The following is a 23,981-nucleotide window of genomic DNA, read 5'->3' as shown; positions in this document are numbered from 1 at the left end:
TGTATACAAGATTTTTATTTTATGCTTTTAAATGCTGATGAAGCTTCTGTCTTTTCAGGGGCGAAAAACGCTGTTTTATTGTTTGGAATAAAGTGCGTTTACATTTTTTTACCTTTGGCTTCTTGGGACACCACTTCTGTTTATGGTTTTGTCAAGATTTCTTACTCTGAGGCTGAGAGGTGTGACAAATGTGTCAGGGCCATCACCATCAGCCAGAGACATTTCAAATTGTGACATAGTTATTGCATCCCACTCCCCCAAGTAGTGACTGTGGATGTTTCCAAGCAAGGCAAGAAATGGTTATGCAGTGTAAGTGTGCAGTGTATCCCCCCATCCAAGGTAGACACAACTACTACAGTAGTGTTTCATCTGTTCTTGATTTTGCAAAATGTTCTGGTTTTCTGTCATTTTATACTGTTGATTTATGCTTCCTCTTATTCAGAAAATGCATGTTGTTGCAGTACCTACTGCTCTGTGTTTAAGTAGCAATGCTTTAATGACCATCGGGTAAGATGCAAGTAAGCTTTAATAAGCATACTTTTAGAGAATTACCAACATTGAAAGCCTTTTTGTTGTTGCCATGCAGATAATATTTACATTACTAGATAGCGTTATAAGCCTTGGGTATTGAAATGCATGTGACAGTATTTGTAATAAAGGACAGGCTTACATTATTTTCAGAAGCTCATTACATTTGTTGGGGACTTGCAGTCATATTTGCAGGCTTTACCCATAAACTAAACATAATGCCAATCTATCCTGTGTGATCCATAACCTGTGCAGTAATCCTTTAAGCAGTTTATCTTGAGCTTGTTTCTTGCTTGCTGTTCATTTTTTACTTTGATCATGTTTTTTCCCCATGAAACAAGTAGATAGTTGTTGTCAGGCAGCAGGTCTTTTTTGGATAAGAAACATTTTTACAAGTGGGGCTATCAGAGATTAATACTTTCAGCATGTTACTTTGTACTTTTATAAAGCTGAATTTACATTATAATTAGAACTGCAGTGCAAGGAGAAGTTGTTTGAGTTAAGTGCTGCTTGTTTTTTTATACTTTATTTTGACTGGCATTCCAGTAATGCATTTAAAAAGTAATTTATTTGTTCATGCCTCACAACCTTTTTGTTTCCATCTAGATATTAAGTAAGCAGTCATGTAGCCAATGCATTGAAATATTTTTTCTTCTACACTTCATTTTGTCTTGATTGGACTCTCATAATGATGGTTTAGTACCCAGGGCGGTGTATTTAAAGTCTCAGTTTTTGTGGTTTTGGGCATGGCTTTGCCCCTTTCTCATTGGTCATACCTCTTCCCATTAGCCCCACCCATTCAGCTGTCTCTTGCAGCCCCCCTTTGATTTGAAATCACCAGCTGCCACTGTGTAAAAGGTAATGGCAGAGTCTTTCACAAAATTTGCTCCTCAGGTTTTTATAGCACACCCCCCCCCCTTGTTATCCAAAGTCATATAAAGATGTATTTATCTGCAACTTACAGCCCATCATGTTTTCATTATTTTTGGAATACAACAATTTTGTTATAATGTTAGAAAATATTTCTTTATCCTAAAAAGGATTTAGTTTTGTCTCTACCCGACAATTAGATGTAGTTGGTACTTTACTTGAAAAGTTCACTAGAAAATTAAATTTAGCTATTCAGTATAATAACAAGGGAAGATCATAAAGAGGCTGATTGATTTAGAAGGGAAAGTATTTGCAACCTAGTTGCCCATTCAGTTATACAACATTTGAAAAGGCTTGTGAATTTGAGATACAAAAAATATGGATTAAACACAAGGAAATGGGTTAATAGATTTAATTTGTCAGGTGAAGAGAAACAGCTTTTAGACAATCTTATGAAAGATACAAGTATAAGAGTTATTAAACTGGACAAGGGTAGAAGGGTTATTTGAATTCTATTGATTACACAAGAAGATATTTCATATATTACAGGATGACAAATCATACAAAGCAGCTTAGAGGAGTCCAGTCAGTATAGCTTACAGAAAAATTCATTTATATTTCAAGAATTGTTTGCTACAAGGTTTAATGATGAGTGATATGTATAAATTCTTGAATATGGCATCTCCTAACATCTTACTATATTGGGTATACCCAAGATCCTTAGATGTAGTTGGGCCACTGTTCAGATCAATAGTAGCAACACAAAGATCTAAAACATTATCCACTGACTGTTTATGAATAGACCTGTTTTTGCAAAACACACACATATTTTGAAGGATGTTTGGAATTCTTGGGGGGAGATTGAAAATTGAATCATGGAAAAAGAATTTGGGATTTATAATGGTAGACATTATCAAATTGTTAACAATTCTTCCTAAAACAGAAGGTTTAGACTTATTTTATGAAAATGTAATATGCTGTGAGTTTCATCACATGGTGATATTAACTTCATTATGGAACTTAATGAGATGGTTTTAGACAACAGTTTTATTTATTATGAGAGTGAGATTTAAAAACAAAGGGCATGACAATGGGCACAACATGCACACCATTTTTTTTCCCCAATTTTGTCGTGAAAAGTTATAAGACTAAATGCATTTTACCTCCAAGTTTTACAAGTATTGTAAAGTTTATTTTAGATTTTAGATGGCATAAATATTTTTTTGGAATGGTTCTGAGGCTATGGTAGGGGAATTTATTAAATGTTTAAATAATTCTATAGAATTTTTGAATTTTACTTTTCAATTCAGTAAAGATGAGTTTAATTATTTGGATACTATAGTCATGTAGAAAAATATTTCAGGTTGAACATTTATGGAAAACCCACTTTTAGCAATGCATACGTACACTACAATAGCTGTCACCTCTTTACTTGCAAAAAAAAAGAAAAAAAGTTTGGTTAAGGGGCAATGCATTAGATTAGCCCACATGGTTTCATCAAATGAAGTTTTGGTAAGAGAAATTAATACATTAATTAATATGATTAATATGTTTATATATTGAGGTAACCCCAGAAAATGGTAACAGACATTGTGAGTGAATCTGTTAATAAATGGGTTACTAAATATAAACTACTTTTGGGCTAGTATGACAGAACCAGTAAGATCTAAAGATACCAGTCCCATTCAAACATTGAGATGTTCTTCGTCTTCCATTGCTGCAGTCCTGACTATTGGGTATAGTCCGCGTCCAGTCGGCCCGAATACCAGAGTATAAGGCTGACGTCGGTCAGGGCGCATTAGACTGACGTCAGTACGTCAGGGTACTAATGCGCATGACCGACGCCATATCCTCAGTCTTTTTTGCCGCATGGTCTGATGCAGAAGCAGTTTTGCGAGTGCAGGTTGGCGTACTGAAATATTTCCGAAACCGGAGTTTCAGACCGAAACAGAGTTGGCTAAGTACCCCGTTGGGGAACATTTTAGTTTTTTCTTGCCTCAGTATTTTACCGGATGTCAGAAAAAGTGAATAACTGTATTTCTTGTGGGAAACAGATACCTCATAGGGATTATCATACCTTGTGTATACCTTGTTTAGGGCCTGAGCACGACGTTGTTGGTTGCCGCTCTTGTGCTAGGTTTAACAAACGCACTATTAAGAGGAGGTTAGACTGTGCCAGGTTAGTGTTTGGGAAGCGTTGCAATTATAAAATGCCGTCGGATGCTCCGACGCCCGCTTCTTCCAAGAAGCGCAAGGATAAAACAGTGAAGCCTAGGGTTGAGGAACCGGCAGTCCCGGACGTCGGTTCTTTAGAAGGCTCAGTGGAGCCGGAGGTTTTGCCAGGAGTTTCCATGGAGTCCCAGGCAGAAACTATACTCTTACAGGATGTGCCTTCTCAGGAGGTAGGCCAGGCTGAGGGGCTTCTCAGGTGACTGTTCTTCCCTCTCTTCCCAAGGTAGTTAGGGCCTCTCCTTCTGTTGCCAAAACTTCTTTGAGAGGTAGGCCTACTTCAGCTTCTGTGGGGCTTCTCCTAGCATTTCGGTTCTGTACCTAAGAAACATATGCTTAAAATGGCAGAAGATTTGATTACTATGATTAGGGTTCTATGCCCCGCCTGATAAGAGGCCTAGGGTGGAACCGAGGTTGATAGTTTTGAACAGTGTTCAGAGGCTTCAGAATCTTCTGTGGAAGATTTGCAGGAGTATCCTACTTATTCTGATTCTGATGTGGATGATTCCACTCCTACAGCTTCTCCACCTGAGGATTTCTCATTTTCAGAGACTTTGCATTCCATGAGGGAGCACTTTAAATGGGAAGGCCAGGATTACTCTGACTCCAGGAAAAGGCTTAGGAGTTCTTGTTTTACCCCAGCATAGGCCTTTAGCTATTCCTCCTGTGTTGAATGTGGTGGAAGATGTTTTGCAGAGGCTTCCTGAACCCTGACTCTTTGCCTCCTGCTCCTGTTAAGCCTGACAGCTATTATAGGGTGCCGGAAGCTCATAAATATTTGTTTAAGAGTCCTAGGGCGGACCCAGAAACTATTTCTCAAGGGCCTAAGGGTGTAAAGGCTTCTGTGGTTAAAAATCCTGTTCCCACTGATAAAGAGGCAAGGGCTTTGGATAGGTGGGGAAAGAAAGTGTATACTTCTTCCACTCTAGCCATGAGAGCTTTGAATTGTCAGTTTCACATGCTAAAATATCAGAATTATCTCCTTTCACAATTGAAATCTAAGGTGGATGCTTTGGCGGAAGGTATTGAGTGTAAAGAGTTGCTGGATTTGGTTCATGTGTCTGAACAAGTGGGTAAGCATTCTTTGCAATGTGGTTTTGATGCTGTACAGGCCTCCTCGAGGGTGGCTGCTACCAGTTCTGTTCTTCGCAGGCATGCCTGGTTGAAGGATCAGAATTTAGCTGAGCATGTTAAGACAAGGATTTTGGATGCTCCTTTACAGTCTGATGTGTTGTTTGGTTCGCCTGTGGAAGCAGTTTTAAAGAAAATGGAGGACAAAGCTAAGTCTATGCAAACTGTTAAAGATTTTTGCAGGTGCAGCCACCGAAGTTTAGTAGAAATTGGCCTGCTAAGGGGTGGACATATCCTGCTTATGATTCTCAGTCTAGGGGTAGGTCTAGACGTGGTAGGGGCAGGGCTCAAGGTTCTTTTAGGCCTAGAACAGGGAGTTCACCTGCTCAGACTTCTGGTGAGGGCAGGGGTCAGTCCTTTCGTAAACAGACCCAATGACCTGTTTTTTCAGCTGCCAGCAGATTCACGTTTGGCAGCTCCTTTGGGAGGAAGACTGTCTCTTTTCAAAGAAAATTGGGATTTAATTACTCAAGACAAATGGGTGTTGGATATCATTCACCACGGTTACAGATTTTATTTCCATACAATGCCCCCTTTCAAAGGCATGCCAGACGTTCCTCCTCAACAAAGAAAAGAGGCTCACAAGCAAGTTTTACTGTTACTTCACATAAGGGCCATTCAGCCAGTCCCTGTATCAGAAAGGGGCCTAGGATTTTATTCTCGCCTGTTCCTTGTACCAAAGAAGGGGAACACGTGGAGACCAATTTTGGATTTATCTCTCCTCAACACGTTTTTGGACATTCCCAAGTTCAAGATGTTGACGTTACAACAGCTTTTACCTCTGCTGGGCAAAGATCACTGGATGGTAACTTTAGATCTCAAGGAAGCTTACCTTCATGTGCCTATAAGGCTAAGTTGCAGGAAGTATCTGCGGTTTCGAGCTGGAAATTCTCATTATCAGTTCTCTGCATTGCCCTTTGGCTTATCTACTGCGCCCAGAGTATTCACAAAGGTTCTGGCTCCAGTGATAGCTTACTTCAGGCTTCAAGGCATTCAAATCTATCCTTACTTGGACGACTGCCTGATTCTGGCTCAAGAAAAGGAAGACCTTCTACAGCATCTGGAATATGTTATAGCAGTGCTAAGATGCCTAGGGTATTCTGTGAACGAAATAAAGTCCAGTCTAGTACCCTCTCAAGACATGTGCTTTCTGGGTGTGAGACTGAATACAGCAGCCCAGATGGCCTTTTTAACCCCGGACAAACAAAAGTCTGTCACTTTACTTCCTTCACCTATCTCATCAGTCCGTGCTGACTGCAAGGACAGTCCTTCAAGCATTAGGGTTCATGGCATCTTGTATTCTGGTGCTTCCCAATGCCAAACTGCATATGAGGAAGCTACAATGGTATCTCAAAAATGTATGGACACAGCACTGCCAGGATTTGGACACTGTCATTCAAATAATACCTTGCCTTCAAAAAGAATTCTTGTGGTGGGCTCAGGAATGTCACCTAAACAAGGGACTCTCTGTGACCCGGCCAGAGGCAAGTCAGATTTTAACGACAGATGCCTCGGACATTGCTTGGGAGCTCATCTAAATGGAAAGTGGATACAAGACAAGTGGCCTGCCAGACTACAGCATCTACATATCAACATGAAGGAGATGTTAGCAGTCCAGTTTGCATTAATGGCTTTCAAGGAGTTACTTCTTCCAGGGCAGGTGTTGATTCTAACAGACAACACAACTGTCATGTGGTACATCAACAAGCAAGGGGGAACACATTCTTATCCTCTATGCAGGCAAGCAATGATTTTATGGGAGACTGCGCTAAGCTTGCAACTAACTCTTCAGGCAAGGTTTCTGCCAGGAGCACAGAACTCCTTAGCAGATGTGTTAAGCAGACAAATCATGGATCCCCACGAGTGGAAACTGGATTTTCATGTATTTCAGAAATTGACAGTGTCATGGGGAACTCCAGACATAGATCTGTTCGCTTCTCCACTAAACCACCAGCTGCCAAAGTATTGCACAAAGGGGTTTCATCACACAGCTTGGAAAGTGGATGCTCTGTCTTTCAGTTGGAAAAACCTTCATGTGTATGCCTTTCCACCTCTGCCTCTTCTTCCAAAGGTACTATTAAAGGTCAGACAAGACAGGCCAAGGATGATTTTGATAGCTCCAGATTGGCCTCGCAACACTGGTACCCACTACTACGGAGTCTGGTAAAGAAGCCTCCATGGCCTTTACCTCTGATTCCTCATCTGTTATCTCAGAAGGACGGTCATCTGCTCAATGTCAAGCTTCACTCTCTTCATCTAACAGCCTGGCATATTCTGTGTTGAAACACAGCAGGTCTCAACTTCCTCAACAAGTTTTAAATGTGATTATGGAAGCTAGAAGACCTAGTACAAGGAAAGTGTACGCAGAAAAATGGAAGAGATTTTTATTTTGGAGTACAGCAAAGAATTTGGAGATTTCAGAGCCTAATTTGAGTGTGGCTCTTCAATATCTTACTGAATTATTGGGCAAAGGTTTGTCCTTCTCTTCCATAAAGATTCATGCTGCAGCAATTTCAGCTCACTATGATTGTGACCCACCTTTGTTTTCGCATCCTTTGTTCAAGCAGTTTCTTAGAGGGGCAAAGAATATAAGACCCCCACGTAGAGCTCCTACTCCTGCTTGGGATCTCAATTTTGTGTTGGAAAAACTTACTCTACAACCTTTTGAGCCTGCAGCTACTGCTGAATTGAAATATTTGTCATGGAAGACTGCTTTTCTGTTGGCTATTACTTCTGCAAGAAGGGTGTCTGAGTTGCAGGCCCTTATGGCAGTAGAGCCCTTTTGATTTTCCATAAGGATAGGGTATCATTACGTACTAATCCTTCTTTTATGCCTAAGGTGGTTTCTAGTGTGGCTTTAAACCAAACTATTCATTTGCCTACGTTTTTGCAGATCCTCAAAATAAAGGGGAAAAGATTTTGCACACTTTAGATGTACACAGGCAATTGCGTTATTATTTAAGCAGGACTAAGGATTTTAGGCAGTCTCAGCAGTTGTTTGTTTCTTTTGCTTTGAGTTCTCAGGGCAAGCCTGTGTCAAAACAAACTATTTCTAGGTGGATTGGCTTTTGCATTGCATTTGGTTATTCCCATCATGGCAAGGAGATTCCAGCTGGGATTAGGCCTCATTCCACTAGGGCTACTGCCACTTCAACAGCATTTCTAAGGGGGGTGGCAACTAAGGATATTCTGGAAGCAGCTACTTGGAGTTCAGTGCATACTTTCTCTAGGCATTATCACCTTCCTATCTACTCTAAGTCTAGGGCTGGTTTTGCCACAGCTGTTTTACAAGGCATGTTGTCAGCTCCTACTACTTTATAATTTGCCAGCCTCCCTTACCTCTGCTTTGGGATTCTACCCAATAGTCAGGACTGCAGCAATGGAAGACGAAGAACATAGTACAGTTTTGTACCTACCATAAATGTAGATGTTCGAGGATTCCATTGCTGCAGTCCAATTTACCCTCCCTCCTTCCCCTCTGTATTTAGGGGTGGTTGTGTAGGTGAGTTTACATGCTTATATTTTTGTATATATTGTTGTATATATTGTACATGTTTTTGGTGCAGGTTTTTTGGGACTTGTCTTTTTAGGGTCTTCTGACATCTGGGGCAAGAAAAGACTGAGGATATGGCGTCGGTCATGCGCATTAGTACCCTGACGTACTGACGTCAGTCTAATGCGCCCTGACCGACGTCAGCCTTATACTCTGGTATTCGGGCCGACTGGACGCGGACTATACCCAATAGTCAGGACTGCAGCAATGGAATCCTCGAACATCTACATTTATGGTAGGTACAAAACTGTACTTTTTGGGAGAGCATTGATTTTACAATGCACCACAGAATCTGATATAATTAAAAAATGTTAAGAATAATTGGAATATGTTTAAAATTAATCATACATTTATCACTTTGTTAGTGGATGAACCTTATTTTCTTTATAAAACAGCCAGCAGCATGAAAAATCTATTAGAAAGGGATAAAGGAACGAAGGACTGTATGAATGGTTACACATGTAATACTTCTAAGGAAACTGAGATGTGGAGGTTGTCAGTATTATTATTGTATATACAAGAGGGGACTATATGTATGTAGATTATAACAAAGCCGTTAATTAAATTGAAAAACAGTAATTGTCTGTCCAAAGCAGTTGTGCAGATAGCCGAACATGTCCTGTGTTCTATGTAGACTGAGAGAAAAATTAATACAAAGTTTTATGAGCATAAACACAACATTCAGAACAAATGCACCACTAATTAATTGTTCAAGTATTCTGCATCATGTGTAGGCTTCAAAAATTTCAAATTTGCTATTTTAGACAAGGTTACAGGCAATCCTAGTGGAGTTGTTGGGGAAACCAAACTTGAACACAGTAAATTATTTTGGCAGTTGAATCATAATGCCACAGCCCCCACCCCCACCCCACACAGCTTTAAATGAAAGTGTATCTATAATACTGGTTCTTAAATTAAGAGCTGGTAAGCTCTGAAGGGTTTTGATATTTTTATTTTGATACCTTATAGATAGCTATTTATATACTTCTAAATAGAGTATTAGTATCATCTGAAAGATTTAGTAGGTTTTTTAAGTATTTTATAGTGGTTTATGGTATAATTTTCTATTTTTTATTTTAATGCTGCTCATACACGGTATTTATAACAAGGTCATTTTGGTTATAGTAGGAATTTATCATTTAGGCATAGTGGAGTTTTTTTAATACTATAGCCCAAATAACTTTTTTATGCTGTCCTTATATTGTATTTATTATAAGAGAATTCTTGAATTTTTGGTCAATAATTTCATTTACTAATATTCAATTGAAATGGGTATTTTAATAACACAGACATGTTTTTTGTGCATTTATTTTTCTGAACAGCTTTAAAATTTTGAGGTTTTTGTTAATTATTCATATGCAATGATTATCAGAGTGGGTGATTACATTGTGATGAGTTCTTGTAATTTGTAAAACTGAAAATACTTCATGTTATAATTTAGTGTTAAACATGTATCTTGGTGTTTATTAAACCATTTTTAGGCATTGCTTTTGTGTACCATCTTTGTGCCTCTTGGAAACTCTTGTGCATATATTTTGCTGGTTATTGTTGAACGTGTGCTTTGCAAGTTTGGTTACCAAACTTTCAATCATTTCACCATAGTCCTTAAAAAAACCCATAAAAAAGCTTTTAAGTATGTTCTGCATAACTGGAACTGTACAGTGACATCAACTTGACCCACTGTACCCTTTACTATCCCTACTACTTAGGATATATAATTCCTATCCCACTTGTAGCCCATCCCAAGGAAATACATTTGCATTGATCCATGTATTAGTACAATACCCATGTAAGAATATTTTTGCTGCACATTACATCTTGCATAAAGTTGATTTATATACACAGGACACATTTTTTCTCACCATTACGTAAAATAGTTACTCTGGTGATGTCAATTTTGGACCTGCACTGTTAATGGACTATGGACAGTTAAGTCATCCCAATTATCAAGCAGAAAATAAAACAATAAACAAATGCTATGTTATAAAGATCTTTGTAAGATATGTGAATTAGGCTCTGCCTTCAGCCTGGCATACAATAGAAGTTGTTTTTTTTTCTGGATGGAAATATTTAATAACATTTTCTTTTTCCTTTTGTGTTTTGTCTACCTCATCATATCTGCATGTGTTTTGGAATGTTTTAAGCTGATTTTACATTTGAAAACTTACCATTCTTTGATTATATAATTTGCTTAGATTATTTGATTATTTATTTTCCTTTTGCTCATTTTAGTGAGCTCTTCAAGCTGGTCTGAAGCATGAAAGATAAACTAGTTTACCAAATGATTCAGGTTTCTAACTAGTTTTCTTACCAGTGAGTTCATATTAACTATTTATATCACAGGGGGTTATATTACTGAAATATTGCAAAATAAGTCCTGCTTAAAGTCTACCTAAAATACTATTGCTAACAATAAAGTTAAGGATAGGTTGGTGTAATCTAATATCATAGTATGAATACTGCCTTTGGTTTCCCATGAAAATAAGCTAGTCAACAAAAGTAAATGAATTATGGTCATTTACCATATTATTGGTTAAGTTATGCCGCAGTGGTATGGCGGTAGAGTTGTTACCTCACAGCAAAAAGTTCTCCCGTTCGATTCTCGGCTGGGCTTGGGAGTGCCTTCTGTGTGGAGTCTGCATGTCCTCCCCATGGTTGGGTAGTGTTCGAAAGACATGCATGCGTAAATGGGCATGCCTTTGTTGAAGATTGGGAGTCGAGCTGGCACCTCGGCGTTTTGTAAAAAAAATCTACTGCCAATCATTAGTGGACTGGAGTTCCACTGTGGCGACCCCTTACCGGGAAAAGCTGAAAGACAAAACAACAATCATATTATTGGTTAAAATGTATTTCTAAAGTTTTATATAATTATTTTAAAATTCTCATGTTGAAAAATGTTATGTATTTAGATTTGTGTAACTCATAAGGCAAAGCATCAAAGTAAGTGCTCTGAACAGGTTTTTATACAATTTGCTTATTCTCTTGTATTAAAACCAGATATCTACTTGGTTAAGTCTTGATTTGGTGGAAGCCAAAGGAGAAAAGTTTCCAAAAAATATAAAACTGCATATCATACACAGGAGTATCAACAACAAAGTACAATTATATCAGAGATAACAGAAAGTCAAAAGGTAGTTGGAATGCGCAAAGTTAAGAGTAAAATAGAATCATTTGGGGGAGAGTCGCTTTAACATTAAACTGAAATATTTGGGTTTGTCCGCTTTCTGTTTCTATTCATCCATATGTTTTTCCAAGCTACACTTTTTCCCTGTGAAAGCTAATGCTGGTCTTGTGTCTGCAAAAGTATATACACAGATAATGTCAAACTCTCATATAAATCCAATACTGTCATATACTGTGTTCAGGGCTTTTTACCTTCTAAATACTTAGTTGCCCCAATTTTGTGAAATTCTCTGCACCATAATTTACCTGTACATACCTGAGTCTGATATTTTCTCAGAGAAAAATGAACGAAAAAAGAAAAAAATAAAGGGAGACGTATCCCCTTGACTTTGAGATAATTGATTTAGGGGGACATGATGTAACTTTAACAAGTATATTTCTGTTAAACAAATTGCTTCTAAAGTTTAATGAGGCAGTTAGACTGATGCATTTAGACATTTGAAAGTGTTTCCTTCATAGTTCACCTAAATGAATGCTGAGCTTTCTTGAGAAACATTCTGAAAAGAAAGCAAGTTGTAAAAAGTATGGATAAAGAGAAGAGAGAGCAATCTATAGCACTGGTGCTTCTTCCTGTAAAAATGAAATCGGTACCAATTAACAACTTTGACTTAAATTATTTTGCAGGTACAAGCATTGTTTAGGTGAATCCAGAAAGTATGATTGTTGAGTAATAATCTAAACCAGAGGTGTATTTTCCCCCTTAGAGTCCTCATCAAAACACTCCTGTATCCAAGCTCTTTGCTGGTAAGTCATTTTAAACTCATTCAAGAAGCCACTTTATATCAGGAGTAATCCCCCAGATCAATGCACATCTACTGTTTATTACAGAAAACAAACTCTTCATCTGTACCAAAAGTCATAGAAGAAAGATTAAAAGTACAAGAAAAAAAAGTCCTTATGTATCACCCCTCTCCTGACTCGATCATGAGTAGACATATTCCAGCGTTCTTGGTTACCCCCGGGTTATATAACATTTGGTGAAATGTTCAACAATATACTACAGTTATTTGAATGGCAAACAGGAAACCACCTTTCCCTCAAAAAAAAGATACAAGAAAATGTTTTTGCTAGAGCTGAATTGGACTGTCTTCAATAGACTTTCCAAGATGTTTTGAAGGTTGATTACCAATCCACCAACACTCACCCCCCCCCCCAAGACTCCAGAAGGCTGTAATAATTAGACATGATGTTTGTAATTGTCGGAAAGATCTATTCATTATCTTCCTCTCCTCAGCAGCACAGCCTGGGAAGGCAATTTCTTTAGCCACTCTTCCTTTTGACAGGAAGATGAGCTTGTTGGATTGCAGAGAGAAAGATGGGGAAGTAGTCCATAATAATGGACAATTTGTTAAGAGGTAGGGAATTCACGTACTCTCAAGTATACCAGTGGTCCAGTAACACAGTAACATGTTATGGATGTAGGACAATAGCCACACACACACACACACCTTTGCTGCACCTGGAACGTGTCCAGAATTGTCTCCTTTTGTAATTCATATGGAGTTACATGCATCAGTAACATATCTAGATAGAAGTGTAAATTATTTTTTATTAGCCTTGTTGCTCTTACTGCTGTTGGATAGTCTTCTTCCATATTGCTTTCATTTCTGCCTGAAAACCCTGGTATTTTATGAGTTTGTGTCTCTGTGTACATAAGACACTATAATCACTGGGTACAGCAATTTCCACAGTGAAAGCCACTTTTGCTTTTTTTTTTTTCCTGGATTTTATATCTCTTTTTTCACATCTGTGTTTTGAACTACTAGTAATGCTTGATCACATATGATATAAACTTCATAATTTTCTACAGTGCTTTTTGGTTCATGTTTCCACTGCTTATCAAATACTTCAATATCATAATGTTTGTACAACCCCAATGCAATAGCCTTGCTACAATAGTCCACCTTTCAGTATACAGGCCCTCTGCCTTAACCCATTAAGCTGTTTACTTAACAGATTAGGCCATGGCTACAATTTGACCCAGCAACAAGCTGTGTGATTGTTTCCAATTCTTTTTACAGAACCTGCATTTGTCTGTTTCTCCTGCATGTTCAATGAACATATACATACTCCACTATCCTCGGACACTGTTATGAGCCTTTCATCATCTTGTTTCAATTCACCTACCCTTAACTATTCTTGCACCAAATCCTGATCAACAAGAGGTTGTTCAAAATCTCTGTACTTGCCACTATATTTATGCCTTTTCCACTTTTCTTTCTTCCTCATTTGATCCTTTTCCTTGTATTCTTTCTTTTGTTTTTTTTTTTTTTGGTACATTCATTTGTTGGCTGATTTTTGCCTATTTCTGGTTTAATTTCCATTCCTGCTTGACACTGATATGCTTCTGCTAAACTAATCAGGGGAGTCATCTTAGACTTCTCCTCATGTTTTAAAACTTTCATCATGTTTTGAACTAGTGAGGTAAGCAGATATGTATAGCATCCACTGACTGCAGATCTATACATGTCATTCATTTTGAGCAGGCCCATACCTCCTTTAGAATGAGGAATATATAATCTTGGTATACACTTAAATATAATTTTATAAGCATGAAGCATTTTCCTTTTTTTCCTATCCAACTGATCCAGTACCTGTATGGACCAGTCAGTCACCCAAAAACTATAAAGTGGAACATGAAGAGCAACTTGGTTTTAGCTTGGGCTTTATTCCTAGATGTCTAGGCAATTTTCAGTATTAGTTTTAGTCTTCTAAAAGTATTCCTTATAGATTTTATTATCATTTGTTCATGTTTTATTGTCGATCCTTCATCACTTTCCAAATAATTTACATTTATACGTAGTCTTCTGCTCAAGTTCCATTACATCAAATTCTTGTCCCAGCTTTCCTGCTTTAAACCTTGCATTTCCACATTTATCAAGACAAAATGACATGTTTATATCATATGAGAAACTTTTGACAACATGCATCCTAATCTGATGAGCTATACAGTTTTAAGTCCGCCACAAAAAGCAGATGAGATATCTTTAAACAAGGATTTTTTCTCAGAGCCAAATTATAACCATGGCCTAATCTGTTAAGTAAACAACTTAATGGGTTGAGGGTAAGATAAAAAAGCAGTAGTGACAAAGAATAATCTTGGAATATTCCCCTTTGAATTTTTATTCTTGGGACAATTATTTGCCTTTTGTCATGGCTTGTATGCAAAGTGGCTTGCCATTGTATCATGTTCGCTGAAAAGAGTTTATTCTCAATTATAGTCTATACTTTTGATTTAATATCGCTGTAATCTGTACAACTTTTTCCCACCCACCTTGTTCTTGTGGTGGTCTTATGTCTTGGTGGCTTTGAGTTGCCCACCTCTAGTATAAAGTTGATACTGGACACACACCCCCAGTCGCATTACATCAGCTCATTCTACTCTTAATAGTGAGAACTTAGCAAAGGCCCACCCCTTTAGCTTCTGCATATTCAATTATCTCATTATCTTCTGCCTATTCACTTTCTACTTAAAAAAAAAAAAAAAAAAAAAAAAAACGGTTTCCTACCTCTCCTTGAACTAGTGTAGCCCAGATACAGATTTGCTGTATCCATGATTTTTTTATAAGCTTCTGAGCTGTGCTCTTCAATTTTTTTCCCTTAGATCTGCTAGTTTTCTGCTCTTCTGCACTTTTATTAGCTTATTGGTCTAGCACTTCTTAAACTATTCCTGGTGCCAGGAAGTCTTCTCTTCAAATTTCCCCTCCGAACTAGCTGGTTTCTCAGTAGTAGCACTAAAATCTGAACCCCTGTGACTATAACTTGCTCTAAAACCTGCTGGAAAGCACTAGGAAGCCTTAAACTGAAATAGACACTCAGTTCTCCTTGTTAATCAGGAGAAATTAATCATAGACACTAAACAGCCTATAATTGCAAAGTACCTTGCCAAGGTAAAGGAAAACAGCTCTTGTACTTTACAAAAGGAACACCGAACAAGGCATGTCCAGGGGTCAGCTTCCAGTGATTTCTTCTGTCCACCTGGTGAATCTGGGCATACTGGGGCAGTGCAGCAATTGCCTCATACACAGACAACCCTCTCTTCCTACCACCCAACACTACAACCTGCGAGAGATGCACTTACATAGCCAAACTGGAAGCAAAGGTCTCTCCAGCCAAGATTGTGCTAGACAGTCAAGAGGAGATGGTTAACACTTGCACTGCACCTCAAGCAACACATAGCCCTTCAAAACTCATGCCACCAACATCCACACATAGTAACACTAAAACCACTTATGTAGAGGCCCTTAACATTAACCTGCCCAAGCAACAAGGACCTCCGAAGCTGAAACACAAACAAACAAACACCAGTCACAACCAAAGTGACACATAGCTCAAAACATCAGTGTGCCACCAAACAGCAGCACCTAAGGCAAGACAAAGTACCCAACATTTTAGTCATAGGTGACTCTATAGTCAGGCACACTGATGTCCCACTCGCCAGGGTGAACAAGGAGAAAATTACTGTCAGCTGCCTTTCTGGTGCCAGGATCTGCCAGATAAACACATGCACTCAAGTCACTCCACAACAAGTACAAATATGACTCTGTCATTGTCCATGTTGGAGTGAATGACTTGAGATGTACCTCCCTGGACCACATGAAGAGAGACATGGAAGAGCTCTCTGATCATGTTGCCCAGGCAGGTATGACCCTAGCCCCGAGTAGCATCCTGCCTTTGCACAGAATGATAACACAGTATAAGGACAAAATGATTGACTTGAACAATTGGCTAAGTTTCTGGTATCATTCAAAGGGGATCCAGTATCTGCCTGGGACGACATGATTGACAAACCATGATGCTTTGCCAAAGATGGTCTGCACCTATCACCCCTGGGATTCAGGTTCCTGGCTAAAAGCTCTTGCTACCCCTATAGTGCCTTTTTTAGGCAAGGCTCAAAGGACAAAACTACCACTGTAACAGACATAAGCATGCAAAATCTGAAGATAATGCTACTCAATACTAGAAGTCTAAACCTCAAAATGCACTCTCTCAAGGCACTCCTAAAAATGGAGAACATTGATATCTGTGCAGTAACTGAGACCTGGTTCAAGGCTCCAGAGAGCACCTCTGCAATATCAGGCTACAACTTTTACCACACTTTTCAGCCACCAAACCAGGACCGAAAAACTAAAGGCAGAGGAGTGTCCATATTCACCAAGGATCTTCACACCTCCTGTTTTATTTTTAACCTATCTCTCTCTATGATGTATGCAATTTAAAAATACAGTGTATATATCAGGTTCCTATCATGTCATCGAACTTTTACAAGTTCGAACCACATATGGTCGAGACCATATGTTCGAATTTGTAAAAGTTTGAGCATATGAATGGAAATCTCCATAGGTGGAGGTTTCCATTCACTTCAATGTGGTGCGATCTCGAAGTTGGTATATTTAAGTAGCGAGGAGTGTGAGTAGGCGACCCCTGCTTACAACAATTTATTTTGTTGTCTTTTTTTTTTTTAAGGTAGTCAAAGTTATGTAAGTTCGAACATAATGGTTTGACCATTAGTTGTTCGAAGTTACGTAACTTCGACTATGTGATATAGATCCTATATATCAGTGCCAGTTTGGTGAGATTTTTATGAAACCAGGGTCGACCATGTGAAGATATTCACAAACATTTGAGGATGAATTCAGTTTCCACAGTACTACTCTCATTTCCTTGCTGACTTCATCATCTCTCCATTTGGACTCCAGTCTCTCTCCATTCTGATCATATTCAACTATACAGTCCATATAATATACCAAAGTTCCTATCTGGGGCAAGAACGTGTGTGTGTGTGTATGTATGTATGTGTATATATAAGGTTACCTTTGTTCTGGGAATATATATTCCCAGAACAAAGGTAACCTTGAAAAAGTGAATGTCACAGCAGCAAACATAGATATCCATGGTCTGAGATGCAGTGTTGTCCTGAGAAGGCATACCTGTCTCAGAATGCAGAATAAACCCAAGTACATAAAATCTCAGTTGCTACACATACCAGGTACTTGGGACATATTTTTGGTCAGACAGCTGATGATATCATCACAGAACTGGAGAGAAAAGAGAAGACCATCATTTAATCGTTTCATGCTACTGCTCAATAGGTTATTTAGAAGACACCTACCAGCAAAAGGTCATTTTACCAAAAATGTCTTTCCAGCATCTCACTGCTAAAGAGAGAATTGACAGAAACAGATTCCATCAGTCCCATGGGACAAGGCAACATACCAGGTTGCATTCTTATCAGCACTGAGTATGCACTACCTGAATTTCTTCTTAAATTGTTCAGTCTCTCTGTATCCAGAGGGTTTGTGCAAGATGCCAGGAGAACAGTTACTGTGACTCTCCTACAGAAGACTGGCTCCCTCTATTGACCCAGATAACTATGCACATCAACCTCATCAACATTATATGCAAAGCCATAGAAGGAGTGATTTCAGTCACTAGATCCCAGTCTGTTTGTTCTTGTGAAGGGTAGGTCCTGTATCCTGAAGCTAGTAAGATTGTTTTATAAAGGTTACAGAGGCTGTGGGCAGTGGTTACACATTACACACTGCTTATCTTGATATGGCTAAGACTTTTGACACCATCACCCCTGCTGTTATTATTAAAAGAAATAGACTAACTTTATGTGAACTCCGATCTCATTCACTGGATTACAAATCAACTGATTTAACAAGGTCATAGTTTGTGAAAGTTCCTGGCACCCTGTCTGAATGTAATATCGTAATTAGTGGGGTTCCGTAGAGATCAGTGCTGGGCCGTCTCCTGTTTGACATTTATATTGCAGACATCTGATCCAATATCCCAGAAGAGTGGTTGAGCAAGTGTGCTGATGACTGCAGGGCTGACCCAGTTATACACTCAATGATTGATACTAAACAGCTCTAGTAAGATCTAGAATATGCACACACCTGGTGTGTCAGATGGTCTCAAGCTAAATGCAAAAAGTGCAGAAATGTAGCATTCAAAAAAAAGCTGTTTCTGTAAATCTTTCTATCTGTCTCTCTTAATTTCCATGGGAATTATCTTCAAGATCTAAAGAAGTCATCCTGCTACTGTACTCCTCCCTTATTAGATCCATCGCTGATTACACTGTCCTTTTGTTATGTATAAATGTAAGCATAACGCTCAACATGAGGCCCTGAAAATACATAACCAAAAAAATGAAAGGATTTAAATCTTTCAACAATCCTGATAGATCAGCATGGCTTATACTCAATAACCTATAGGCTGTTTTGAGGTAACCTGTGTCTCAGTTTTTGAGCTATGGAAGACCCAGTCCCAATTGACCTACTATTTCTTTGCAAAACCAGCGACTCTGCAAGCACCTGACTAGGGACCTAATCTATACCAACAAATAAAAAGGCTCACTGACACTGTAAAGATAGGTTCGTAGCTCAACATATTCCCAGCCTATGGAATAAGCTAACTGTACATATCAAACAAAGTACTACTTTGTTTACCTTTAGACTAATCTTGATGACTGGATGGGTAAACACAAATTTACACTAGGGTCATCATGTACAGCCTTGCATAATTTGGGAAGTGAGCACTATTTTGTCCTTGAAAAGGGAGGCAAAACTTTTAAGTGAGTCTGTTTGAAGTTGTAAATGATTAATCATCTTATGTTGCTTGTGATTGTTGGCCCGATCATTGTTCCTATATTTCTATATCAGTCACAGCAAGGGGTGGTGGTTGGGGGTATCAGCAAAAATACTTCATCTGGCTATGGCTTGCATCCATACCTCTCAATTGTCCTTATTTTCTCAAAGTCAAAATTTTTTCTTCATATATTTAGTTTGCTCCTCATAAAATTTGTTGTTTTCTGCAAATCACTGAAGACTGAAGTCACTAAATAATGACGTCTGACTTTAAGACTTCATCTCCTTGAGAACATGCATGCTAACACATGTCCTACTATTCTGTCAACTTTATAGTTTATAAGAGCAATATTTAAAATCTGTACCTAATTTTGGACCTTGTCTCCCCTATTATTTAGGCTTTGCCCAGATTTCTTGTGTGTAGAGGTTGAGAGAGATACTTGCTGTAGGAGGCAGTTTCCAACATAATCTGCCTGCATGAGAAATAACTACAGACAAATGGGTTTTATAGGTAATAGCTCAGGCTTTCTGTTCTTCACAGCCCTTCATATCGGATCAAACAAACCTCATTGCTGTTGAATTAACTTTTAAAAAAGACAATACAATTTAGTTCCTCTTTCTCAGAGGCAATGTTTATATTACTGACTTTCTTCTGGTACCCCAAAAGGCTAATTCTCTAAAATAACATTACTAGAAATTTTATTTGTCCAAAAAATGTGGCATTGTAACATTAAAAACAGATTTTATTTGGCAACACTGGGCATGCAGGATACAAACCTGTATGTTCCAATAAGGCTATTTCACAGACAGTTATGATTTCAGATAGCTTGTCAACATTTTCAGTTTTTAGCTCTGTCATATAAGCTATCCACAGTCCCTAAAGTTCTTAGCAAATGGTTAGCTGCAGTGTTTGCATATCTTACAAATAAAATATAACAGTGTTCCTACAGCTTGGTTGTTGTCCATTTCTTAGTAACACATTCCCAGGAACATTTACTGCAACACATCCATAATGGTCTCTTTCATACATTTTTTTTTGAAATCACCATAAATTCAAATAAATTATCCCTAACGTTTGCAACTTTGGGGATTTGTACATAAGTTATCAGGGACTCATTTCAAAAGTATTTGTACCTCAGTGCAAAATTAAAGATGTTAGAAACCAGAAAACCAGTCAAAATTTATCATAAGCATCTTTGGTCCTGCTTTAATTCAAATGGAACTTCATTAGATTAAAGCATCACATTCACAGTACTCTACGTTTAAAACCTAGCCCACCAATCACAATTAACTGTGTTACAATTATAATTAATTCTTAATGAGAACCATACCAAAAGTACTTTTAGGAAGTAGATTATAAGTATTTACGTAAAATAGTTTATCAAATATTAAATTTAAAAAATCAGTTTGTCAGCCCTGAGTTTCAGTATACTGGTCATTGAAATTCTATCATTTTTGCCCGGGGGTTGTGTAGAGTTTAATAAAAACTGCCAGTAAATCTCCCTGGACTTGAGAAAAGCTGAACAATTACATCCCCTCAAACTTCGATCCACCTCTTCCAAAGTGCAGAATATAAACTTATTAAAATTTTCACAATCCTTGGAATGTCTTGCCAGCACATTACTATAATCTTTTTTTCTACAGGGCATAGTTGTGTTGATAAATTCAAACTTTTAAGCTCTTTGTACCGCAGTGCTCTGGGGCACATCACTTGCTCCATTCTCATGGCTTTTTATGCAAGAAAGACCTTAGTGGGCTCTGAAAATATGTGATCAATTATCAGATCCCCTAGAAGCTATGATTTCAGTCTTTCTTTCATTAACAGACTACTTTTACTAGAGGACAGACCCAGTAAACCTATTCTTACCCATTCTACAATGTTTCAGCAACTGACATTATGCACTTTAACCAATGCTTGGGGAGTCCATTTCAGTCTCCCAGTGTGCAAGACAGCTAGTTTCAACAACAAAGGTCTCTTCACATCAGCCTGAATTAAATTAAATCACTATTCAGAGCTGTGACAAGTTTTTACAACAGCTTCCTCCTGCATCCATTTCAGAACAATATAGATAACATTACAGTGCTATGGTATCTCGACAAGTAGTGGTACCAGATCTTTCCAACTCTCTGAAGAGACACTGGACCTAGCTTTGCAACACTCAGCACAATAGATAACTCTCTGTGTTGTGTTTTCCAGGACTGCAGAACCTACTGGCAGAACTTCTTAGCAGTCAAATAACTGTGTCTTACAAGGTGAAACTAGATCCACTAGCTATTTCAAGAGACTATGCAAACATTGGGCATACCAGAGGTGGACCTCCCTATTTACCACACATCTCAACCATGTGCTCCCTTATTACTCTCAAGCCTCTGTTGGAGCAGCATGTCTTCTAAATTCCATGGACTCCAACATTAGTAGCCTTTCCTCCTTTCCCACTGATCCAGAAAGTAATATCTGGGTGAAGCAGGGCAGAGCTGTCCTCAGTCTTATAGGCCTTCCTGGCCAAGATATCTGGTGTTCTGTCTCATGATGAATGTGCCTATTTATACAGGAATACTGCCTCCATGCAAATCTTTACTCAATAAGGGAGCAGAGAAAAATGCTGCAGTTCTGTTCCAGTTTAGAAGATAGCATTTTGAGTCCAAACTGTGATTTCCTTTGCATCCAAGTACTGAATGTCCTAAAAGGAAGCTAAAAGAACTATCACAAGAATGTTTTACCTGCAGAAATGGAGGTTTATTTCTTAGAACTCTAGAAAGAGTCCAGGTGCTCTGAATTGTCTAGCTTCAAGTTTCCTACGTTACCACTGTGACAACCCCTCTCTTGGTTAGTAATCAAGGAGCCTCAATCCTCAGCACTGACACTGGAGAAAGATGTTCACTTGCAATACAAATGGATATACACAGTATTTTCAGATGCAGCCTTTGCACCAAGTAATATTTCCCTTAAGAGCACACAGGGAATATAGTCAGCTCGGGGTCTGGGTTTTTTTTTTATTTCCGTCTCCCTCCAGAGCCCCAATAAGACTCCCCACTAGTACAGCTGTAGGGTTAGGTCATCCAGCACCCTCTCTGTGAAACCAGTGGCACATGACCCTGCTCCAAGTAGCTGACACACACTGTGAGATTTGATTTTTCATATATACACACACACACCTGGGAAAGGTGCCCCCGTCTGCCCAGAGTATAAGGTAGTTATCACTGTCACCAGACACTCCACAATCAGCTACTTTAAGACCCTTAACAAAGGTGTCCAATTATACTGTGTAATATTAATACTAATATAAAGGGTAGTAGTTAACCAAGACAGCTAGGCCTTCTGGAGTGGCCCAAACAGTATCACCAAATAAATATAAGAACACTTGAAGGTTAAATACTTTCTAAAAGAACCAGCCACAATAAAAGTTTTAAATATATTTAATAATAAATAAAAGAACATGAAAATACTAAATATATATTTATAGTAAACCACAGAGTTCAAATCAAAGGAAATCTTGAAAGTAACATCTATGGGCAAATGCCGATAAATAAAGAAAAATATCTAAACTAAGCTTCACTATATTTTCCTGACTGAATCTAGGAGAATTACTCTTCCCTACTTACTTAATAGAGCAAGGCAAATGATGTGGTGAACAGTCCTCCTTGTTGTCACTTCCAAGACAGAAGAGTCAATACTGAGAGATTTCTCTTTGTAATATCTAAAATTTCCAAAATGGCTGGCAGAATGACCTCATCTGGTCACCTGACTTAAAGTTCTCACACTATTCCCCTTTGAAGCTTGAGACAGAATGTTAGCATTGATGTGATAATATGCATATCTAAAGTTTTGCTAATGTTTATGGCAGTGCCTTGGGCTTCGCTTCTTTCCACTGAGCTAATGAATAAAGCCTTCTTCCAGACATACCGTTTCCGTTCCTGTTCATTGCTGTGAGATAAGCACTTCCATGGCCCAACAGGAGGCTCAATCAACAGTATTTTTCTTAAAGTAAGAAGTAAGAAGTAAGGTAGCTGTGTAACCCCTTCTCTTCCAGTGTCATTTGCTAATATATATACATGCAGTCTCACATGTATATTCCTTCTCTGTGCAGCAGGACCCACTAATGCATTTTTTAACACTAACAACTTTACAAACACATTTTGATTTTCAAATGTCATACAGTTCTAACACATTTTTAACATATGCATTTGTGCAAATCAGTTTCATTTTCAAATTCCGTACAGTTTTAGTACATTTGTAACACAAGCATCCTGTATAAATCAATTTGATATTGTAAGGACATATAACTTTTTACAGAACTCCAGCTGCTATGCTGGCACTAGCCCATATCATCACATCTTTGCCCCTTCAAAGACTCGAGCTACTTTTTCAAGTGACCCTTGAGGCACATGACTTGTAAGAAATAAGCCTATCTGTGAATGTTACCCAGTTCCCTATCTTGAGAGCCCACCTGCTTTGGCATTGCTCACCTCACTGTGATGCTGCACTGTCATATCGGGTCCCCTTCACATGGTCAACATTTCATAAAGTTGAGACCATATGATTGACATTTGAAATGTTGACCATGCGGAATGGGCATCTCCATACAGTGCGGAATGGAAAGATTTCCATCTTCCACAGTGTAGTGCGATCTTGGAGTTGGTATATTTAAGTTTTGGGGTGTGGAGCCCCCACAGGGGTGCAAGGGGGTTGCCCCCATGCTAGCAATGTGAAGGCAAGTGATTGCTGTTTGTTTATTTATTTTTACATGGTTGACATTTCAAAAGTCGATCATATGGTCCCGGTCATATGGTCTTCAACCTTATGAAATGTTGATCATGTAAAGTAGACCCGTCATATCATATGACTGCAACTGTAGGTTTCGCCATCGTAGTCTTCTCTTTCTGCTGTTCCCATT

This window comes from Protopterus annectens, chromosome 15.part0 (genome assembly GCF_019279795.1).
Source record: "Protopterus annectens isolate FY-2018-M chromosome 15.part0, PAN1.0, whole genome shotgun sequence".
Lineage (NCBI taxonomy): Eukaryota > Metazoa > Chordata > Ceratodontiformes > Protopteridae > Protopterus > Protopterus annectens.
Note: the sequence above shows the minus strand (reverse complement) of the source record.